The 9,131-nt window shown below is 37.9% G+C and overlaps 1 non-coding gene across 1 annotated transcript; it reads right to left on the minus strand.

Moving 5' to 3' along the window:
- Window positions 1-1,278: 1,278 nt before the first annotated feature.
- Window positions 1,279-1,385, minus strand: LOC138439953 (U6 spliceosomal RNA). The gene has a single exon (XR_011256891.1). It is a non-coding gene; the product is annotated as a U6 spliceosomal RNA (small nuclear RNA).
- Window positions 1,386-9,131: the final 7,746 nt, after the last annotated feature.

A 9,131-nucleotide genomic window follows, 5' to 3' on the forward strand; every position in this document is an offset into this window, starting at 1 on the left:
TTTAAAATCTTTAATTCTTACATGCGTTCCCAAACATGAACCCCCCTCCCACCTCCCTCCCCACAACATCTCTCTGGGTCATCCCCATGCACCAGCCCCAAGCATGCTGCACCCTGCGTCAGACATAGACTGGCGATTCAATTCTTACATGGTAGTATACATGTTAGAATGCCATTCTCCCAAATCATCCCACCCTCTCCCTCTCCCTATGAGTCCAAAAGTCCGTTATACACATCTGTGTCTTTTTTCCTGTCTTGCATACAAGGGTCGTCATTGCCATCTTCCTAAATTCCATATATATGTGTTAGTATACTGTATTGGTGTTTTTCTTTCTGGCTTACTTCACTCTGTATAATTGGCTCCAGTTTCATCCATCTCATCAGAACTGATTCAAATGAATTCTTTTTAACAGCTGAGTAATACTCCATCGTGTATATGTACCACAGCTTTCTTATCCATTCATCTGCTGATGGACATCTAGGTTGTTTCCATGTCCTGGCTATTATAAACAGTGCTGCGATGAACATTGGGGTACATGTGTCTCTTTCAATTCTGGTTTCCTCAGTGTGTATGCCCAGAAGTGGGATTGCTGGGTCATAAGGTAGTTCTATTTGCAATTTTTTAAGGAATCTCCACACTGTTCTCCATAGTGGCTGTACTAGTTTGCATTCCCACCAACAGTGTAGGAGGGTTCCCTTTTCTCCACACCCTCTCCAGCATTTATTGCTTGCAGATTTTTGGATCGCAGCCATTCTGACTGGTGTGAAGTGGTACCTCATTGTGGTTTTGATTTGCATTTCTCTAATAATGAGTGATGTTGAGCATCTTTTCATGTGTTTGTTAGCCATCCGTATGTCTTCTTTGGAGAAATGTCTATTTAGTTCTTTGGCCCATTTTTTGATTGGGTCGTTTATTTTTCTGGAATTGAGCTGCATAAGTTGCTTGTATATTTTTGAGATTAGTTGTTTGTCAGTTGCTTCATTTGCTATTATTTTCTCCCATTCAGAAGGCTGTCTTTTCACCTTGCTTATATTTTCCTTTGTTGTGCAGAAGCTTTTAATTTTAATTAGATCCCATTTGTTTATTTTTGCTTTTATTTCCAGAATTCTGGGAGGTGGATCATAGAGGATCCTGCTGTGATTTATGTCTGAGAGTGTTTTGCCTATGTTCTCCTCTAGGAGTTTTATAGTTTCTGATCTTACATTTAGATCTTTAATCCATTTTGAGTTTATTTTTGTGTGTGGTGTTAGAAAGTGATCTAGTTTCATTCTTTTACAAAAAAATATGGAACGCTTCATGAATTTGCGTGTCATCCTTGCGCAGGGGCCATGCTAATCTTCTCTGTATCGTTCCAATTTTAGTATATGTGCTGCCGAAGCGAGCACAAAGTGGTCTTTTTTAAAAGAGGGCTTCCCAGGTGGCTAGTGTTAAAGAACACACCTGCCAAAGCAAGAGACATAAGAGACACGCGTTCTATCCATGGGTTGGGAAGATCTCCTGGAGGAGTGCATGGCAACCCACTCCACTATTCTTGCCTGGAGATTCCCCATGGACAAAGAAGCCTGGCAGATTACAGGCCTTGGGGTCACAAAGAATTGGACATGACTGAAGTGACTTAGCACACACACAGCACAGTGATAGCACTGGTTTGGTAGAGGGGATTAGTTCCATTCGGGCTTCCTTGGTGGCTCAGATGGCGAAGAATCTGCCTGCAGTATGGGAGACCTGGTTTGATCCTTGTGGCAGGAAGATCCCCTGGAGAAGGGAATGGCTACGCACTTCAGTGTTCTTGCCTGGAGGATTCCATGGATAGAGAAATTTGGAAAACTGCATAGAGTCCATAGGGTCTCAAAGAGTCAGACACGACTGTGTGACTAATACTTTTTTTAAAAAATGGAGCAAAAAAAAATGGTAATAATAATAATGAATACATGTACATAAAAGTATAAAAGTTAAGTTATGGACTATACATGCATATATGCATGTAATTTAATCTGAGGCTGACATAACCAGAATTAGAGTGTTAAGGAGGGGCATATTGACCAACTTCAATCTTTATTGATAGGAGTTTAAACATTTGCTCAACATGTATGGGTGTTCATGGATTACATGGGTTACCATGAATGGGGCAGGAATGGAAGATAAGTGTTGGTTATATCATTTAATATGTTTATATTCTGTCTTTCCAATGTATTTTCATATGTATGAAATTTTCATAATAAATTTTTAAAAGAATGAATTAACTCTTTTCAAAACATGTAATTAAAGAAAAAGTAAAGCCTTTACTTAAATAGTAGTTATGCTATTCAAAATATTAATGCCCAAAACACGACTAAAATTGTTTGCTATATTTAAAATTTCGAAATTTAAAAATGGAAAGCAAAAATATAGGAACTTCTTTTCTCATTTATCATTCCCAGTTAAGAATTTGTCTAATTTTTGAAACTAGCTTCAAAGTGTTTTTAGGGGTGTTTACTATTCATTCTCTTTATATTTTCTATTATTTTAACTATTTGAACTTTCCTCAGATAACTTTTTCAAGTAACTTTTAAATTTCATTACACTACTATTTGTAGATTGGAGTTGATAGAGCTTTGTGACCGTAAGCAATGGAGACCCCAACTCAACTCAGTTAAATCCACAACAAGCTCTTTATTGGTTGAGAAAATGGAAACATCCAAAGAAAGTCATGAAAAGATGCTCAACATCACTCATTATTAGAGAAATGCAAATCAAAACCACAATGAGGTACCACTTCACACCAGTCAGAATGTCTGCAATCCAAAAATCTGCAAGCAATAAATGCTGGAGAGGGTGTGGAGAAAAGGGAACCCTCCTACACTGTTGGTGGGAATGCAAACTAGTACAGCCACTATGGAGAACGGTGTGGAGATTCCTTAAAAAATTGCAAATAGAACTACCTTATGACCCAGCAATCCCACTGCTGGGCATACACACCGAGGAAACCAGAATTGAAAGAGACACATGTACCCCAATGTTCATCGCAGCACTGTTTATAATAGCCAGGACATGGGAACAACCTAGATGTCCATCAGCAGATGAATGGATAAGAAAGCTGTGGTACATATACACGATGGAGTATTACTCAGCTGTTAAAAAGAATTCATTTGAATCAGTTCTGATGAGATGGATGAAACTGGAGCCGATTATACAGAGTGAAGTAAGCCAGAAAGAAAAACACCAATACAGTATACTAACACATATATATGGAATTTAGGAAGATGGCAATGACGACCCTGTATGCAAGACAGGGAAAGAGACACAGATGTGTATAACGGACTTTTGGACTCAGAGGGAGAGGGAGAGGGTGGGATGATTTGGGAGAATGACATTCTAACATGTTACTATCATGTGAATTGAATCGCCAGTCTATGTCTGACGCAGGATGCAGCATGCTTGGGGCTGGTGCAAGGGGATGATCCAGAAAGTTGTTATGGGGAGGGAGGTGGGAGGGGGGTTCATGTTTGGGAATGCATGTAAGAATTAAAGATTTTAAAATTTAAAAAATAAAAAACTAAAATTAAAAAAATAAATAAATAAATAAATAAATAATGCTACTAGGACTCCATTCACTCTCTCTCAGCTCTGTTCTTTCCTGCAGAGGTATCACTCTCAGGCAGACCCTCTCAACACAGTAGTCCTTGGCAAGGACATATGTACTTTATTATCACAGGACTGAGTCTCATTGGATTGGCTTACAGTTGCATATGCCAATCCCTGAACAGTCACTGTAATGTTAATGCTAATGGTCCCAATCAATAGAGTGGGTAGAGTCAGGCCCACCAAAACTACACATACTGTGCAAGAGAAAGGGGTGGGTCCCCAAATGAAAATGCACCAAAAGAAGGGAAAGTGAACTCTGAGCAGAACAAACAACAAATGTCCACCTGATCAACTAAGGATAGAAATGCCTTCCATTGTCTGACAGTGGAGGTTCATTCTGGTGTCATATGTTTTTCTAGTAACTGCAATATGTCTACAATATGTCTGAATAGATTCTTCTGCTTAATGATAAGTGCTGATCAGGCCTGATTTTCAGAAGTAGTATTCATGGTAAGGTAAATTTTAACTTGATCAAGATAAAACTGGACTATTGTAAAACAGAGGCCAAGGCTTCCATATGCCATAAAACTGAATAATAGTATCAGTGTTTTCTATTTGGGTTCTCAGTTAGTGACTTCAATGATGAAATCCTACCTGAATAATATATAATTCTATAAATCTTTCTACTAAAGTTAAATAAAGAAGAAGGATCTGTTTAATACTATTGGATTCATGCTGTGTACCGACGTAATGGGAAAATTATTCAGAAACACTTCATTCTTGAGAAAATACTGCCCACATTATCAATACCTTGACACACTTGGGCTTATAAAAAACCATAATCCATATTTTCTGAGCACATGACCTTGTTGGCAACTTTCATTACAAGAAAATGTATCTTAGAATGTAACAGCTATTAGTAGTGTTCGTCAAGTAAGCTTTCACTAACAGGACACGATTGTAGACACTAGCTACTCAAATTCTTTTCACAGTATTCAAGGAAAATTTTTAAGAACATTCTCTACTTATAAACATTCCTCCCAAGAAAATTTGTAGCCAGACTTTTGCTTATCAGAGGTTAAACTGAGGGAGATTAATAAGTATGGATTCATTAAATATTGTTCATTACTGTATGCCCAGTAACATGCTAAGTCCTGGGGGTATAGGGTGAAGAGAAACAGCTTAAGTTCACAAGAAGTCTGTTGTTTATTGACAGATACAGTGACTTCTGTGGCAGTCCAGTGGTTAAGACTTTACCTTCCAGTGCAGGGGGGTGCAGGTTTGATTTCTGGTCAGAACACTGAGATCCCACATGCTGTGCAGTGCAGTCAATAATAATAATAATAATGGAGGAAGCATACAGGCAGGTAATTGTAATATATTGTGATTAAATACCTTGATAAAATAATTTTCAATGTGGTTTTAAGAATTGAGGTTTGGCAAGAAAAATAATGGAATAGGATAACAGAAGTGTTAGGAATGCTTCAGTGGACAATAAAGGTTTTAGTGGAGACTTGGGCTAAGTCTCAAAGACAATTAGGAATTATCCAAGTCCGAGCAGTGGGAATGTGAAGGGCAACACAAGCAGAGTAACAGAGAAATAAGCAAATAAGTGAAGATATAGGTTCTTTCTGGTAGGCCTTGAGAAAGGTACCTACTAAAATTTATCTGTCAATAAAAATAAATAAATATATATATAAAAATGTATCTGTCAAGTACCAGTCGAGATTCTATTCATGTAATTGCAATTAATTTTGTCTTTAAAACATTTTTAATAGGTTACTATTCCTGAATTGGTGATGGACAGGGAAGCCTGGAATGCTGAAGTCCATGGGGTCACAAAGAGTCAGATATGATTAAGCAACTGAACTGAACTGAATGTTCCTGGGGGTGGTTATGGGAGAGATATTAGTCATCCATATCTTAGTGTCAATTTGTCGGTTTAATTAGTTTGCTGCCCTAACACTTGGTCTTTTATCTCCCCATAACACTTGGTCTTGATCAGGGGTCAGCAAACTTTCTCGAAAAGAGCCAGATGGCAAATATTTTTGGCTTTTCAACGCATACAGTTGCTTTTGTCACTACTCAACGATATAGTTGTATCATGAGAGTAGTCATAGGCAATATGTGACCAATGTGGACACATTTTTTTTTAATTGAAGGATAATTGCTTTACAGAATTTTGTTGATTTCTGCCAAACATCAACATAAATCAGCCATGGGTATACATATGTCGCTCCCCTTTTGAATCTCCCTCCCTACCCCATCTCTCTAGGCTGTTACAGAGCCCCCATGGTTTTGTTCTAACAGAACTGGGAACAAATAGATTAACCAAGACCAGGGACTTTTCTAATATCTCTCAGTTCAGTTCAGTTCAGTTCAGTTCAGTCACTCAGTCGTGTCCGACTCTTTGCGACCCATGAATCGCAGCATGCCAGGCCTCCCTGTCCATTACCAAATCCCGGAGTTCACTCAGACTCGCGTTCATCGAGTCAGTGATGCCATCCAGCCATCTCATCCTCTGTCGTCCCCTTCTCCTCCTGCCCCCAATCCCTCCCAGCATCAGAGTCTTTTCCAGTGAGTCAACTCTTCACATGAGGTGGCCAAAGTATTGGAGTTTTAGCTTTAGCATCATTCCTTCCAAAGAAATCCCAGGGCTGATCTCCTTCAGAATGGACTGGTTGGATCTCCTTGCAGCCCAAGGGACTCTCAAGGGTCTTCTCCAACACCACAGTTCAAAAGCATCAATTCTTCGGTGCTCAGCCTTCTTCACAGTCCAACTCTCACATCCATACATGACTACTGGAAAACCCATAGCCTTGACTAGATGGACCTTACTCAGTAACAGAGCTGTGAGTTAAACCAAGGGCCTAGGAGTCCAAAAATAGTGCCCTGCTTAGACATAGTGACCCCAACAACAAACTTTTAACTTTGAATATCTGCCTGAACAGACAACCCCTTCCCCTTTCTCTCAAATGGTCACCCTTCAGAAGCCATATAAGAAGTTCTACTAACTTTGTAAAATGATGCTGAATAGAGGAGGGAAACCTCTCCCATCCCTCCTTGATTCACCCCCAACTTTGGAGAGGCATGAGGTAGGAATCCTATTCAACTAGGTGGCTTCTCTTGTTCCATGGGTATGCCCCCATCTCAAGTTTATATTGTCAAGTATTAGACCTCCTCCCCTCCTCGCTGGCTTGGCCTATGCACGGCAAACAAATGTGCACAGAAGTAATTTTGGCTATGTGCAGATTACATGGGAATATTCCATTCTAATTCTGAATTGATCTCCACCCCGCCAAATATCCCTTCCCAAATACAGTAAATCATAGTTAGGGTTTAAGCCTAAACATAAAAGTCTATTTAATATATTACATAGCTGAAAAACAGCACTATTTCACTGCTTAAGTTCTGTTATGTTCAGTGAATGTGTGGGTCTTGGGCCATGAAACACTGTGAAAAGAATAAGAATACTGAAGAACTAGGAATCCCAAGCCTTTTGAGAGGGGGATAAAGAATAAAATTGGCTACCTTTAATATATTACTTCTCTAATGCTTTATCCTCATTTGAATTTGAGAAAATCTTAAAAGGATTCGAGGGGACTTGTTCATGCCAAACAATTTATCTCTATGAATTCCTTTTTTGTGCACTTCACATGTCAGAGACACACACAATAATGCCACCATTACTTGCCAATTGCATGAACTTTGATCTCAAATGGGTCATGAGTCAGTTTCAAACAAAGCACTAAATGTGAAATAATAAGCAACTTCCATGCCTATGATATTACGAGATTTTATTTTTCACATAGTGCACACAATGGCATAATTTTTGTCTTAAATTTTCAGTTAATGACTATAACACAGATATTGCTCAAAGCCGGCAAAAGGTCTAACAATTTTGTTGAAGACAAACTTCTCAGCATTATACAATTCAGTTTAATATATTTTATTTACTAATAGCTCAATGGACATTTCATTGTTCATTGATATTAGAGGATTTAATAAGAGAAAGCTCATTGACAAACTTGCCTTAAAATTTAAATTTTAAACATTCTATGAGTTACAAAACTGGTCACTATTAAAACAAGGTTTGACAAAGTTGCTGTTGAAGCTGCAGATACTGATGTGAAAAGTAATAATAATTATAATTTTAAAAGCCTTAACTCAGTCAAATTCACTGTCATTTATATAATCATACAGGAAGTGTTAAATATCACACATGTTACATTAAAATGTGAGATAAAGTCTTTATAACAAGACCAATGATGTAGCTTCAGTATTAAGATATATAAATGAACCTGAACACCTAACTAAAGGTGCTCAAATCCAGCTAATTTTGGAAATATTTGAGGGGCACAGATGGTATGACCATAGCATTAGATTTGCGGATCATAACCAGCTATCTATAACAAATACCCAGTTCTTTTTCATGAACTTCTAGCCTTGTGGTTCTGATTATTCTAGAGTACTTGTGAGGTTTTTTGTTTGTTTTGATGTGAACCCACAAACATAAAAATCCCATAACATACTGCTGACCCAATTTAATAAGCCTACTAACTGTAAGTTATATGTTCATTTAAAAGAAATGGTAGCTGTGATTATTTTAAAAATATTATCTTAATAATTTATGAATATATATGAACATATATATATATGACAGTTTGGGCAAATTGAAGCTTTTAAAATTATTGCCATTATTATTATTTCACACAGAAATGGGAAGCATGAGCAGCAAAATGTGTGCAACCATATCTTATAGTGATGTATTTTGTAACTCTTAGATTTCTCAATTATAAGATAGATTTTGTTAATGGCTTTGCTCATATTAAGTGTTTTTTTTTTTTAAAGACTCACAAAATTTTTAATGAGACATTGTTTGTCCTTTCTGGGAAAAGCTCCTAGTGGTTTCACCAAATTACTGCCTGAAGGTGGGTTTACAAGTTTTAAAATTCACCCATAGATATTTATTCTGCTGCTGCTGCTGCTAAGTCGCTTCAGTTGTGTCCAACTCTGTGTGACCCCATAGATGGCAGCCCGCCAGGCTCCTCTGTCTCTGGGATTCTCCAGGCAAGAATATTGGAGTGGCCTGCCATTTCCTTCCCCAATGCATGCATGCATGCTAAGTCGCCTCAGTTATGTCCGACTCTGTGCGAGATATTTATTCTAGATGGTCTTTATCTGAAATGTTCTTGTAATACTAATGATGACAAAAATCTCCTTCTACTTTATAAGAGTCTATAAACTTAAGGTACACACAATAATGTAAACCACTAGCTGATTGTCTTTTCAGTAATGGTAGAATTCAAGTCAAAGGTATTAAACAACTTATACTTTTTTTTTTTTCTGTGCAGTATGATTAATTTTAAATCTTTGGCGTGTCACAGGCTGAAAGCTGGCAAAAGACTACATTTTATGTTCTTTTGTGTAGCTCTCAGACATTATGCTAACATTGTTGTTATTTCAGTAGCTAAGTCGTGTCTGACTCTTTCCGACCCCATGGACTATATGTAGCCTGCCAGGCTCCTCTGTCTGGGGGATTTCCCAGGTGAGAATACTGGAGTGAG

This window comes from Ovis canadensis, chromosome 4, assembly GCF_042477335.2.
Source record: "Ovis canadensis isolate MfBH-ARS-UI-01 breed Bighorn chromosome 4, ARS-UI_OviCan_v2, whole genome shotgun sequence".
NCBI classification, from domain to species: domain Eukaryota; kingdom Metazoa; phylum Chordata; class Mammalia; order Artiodactyla; family Bovidae; genus Ovis; species Ovis canadensis.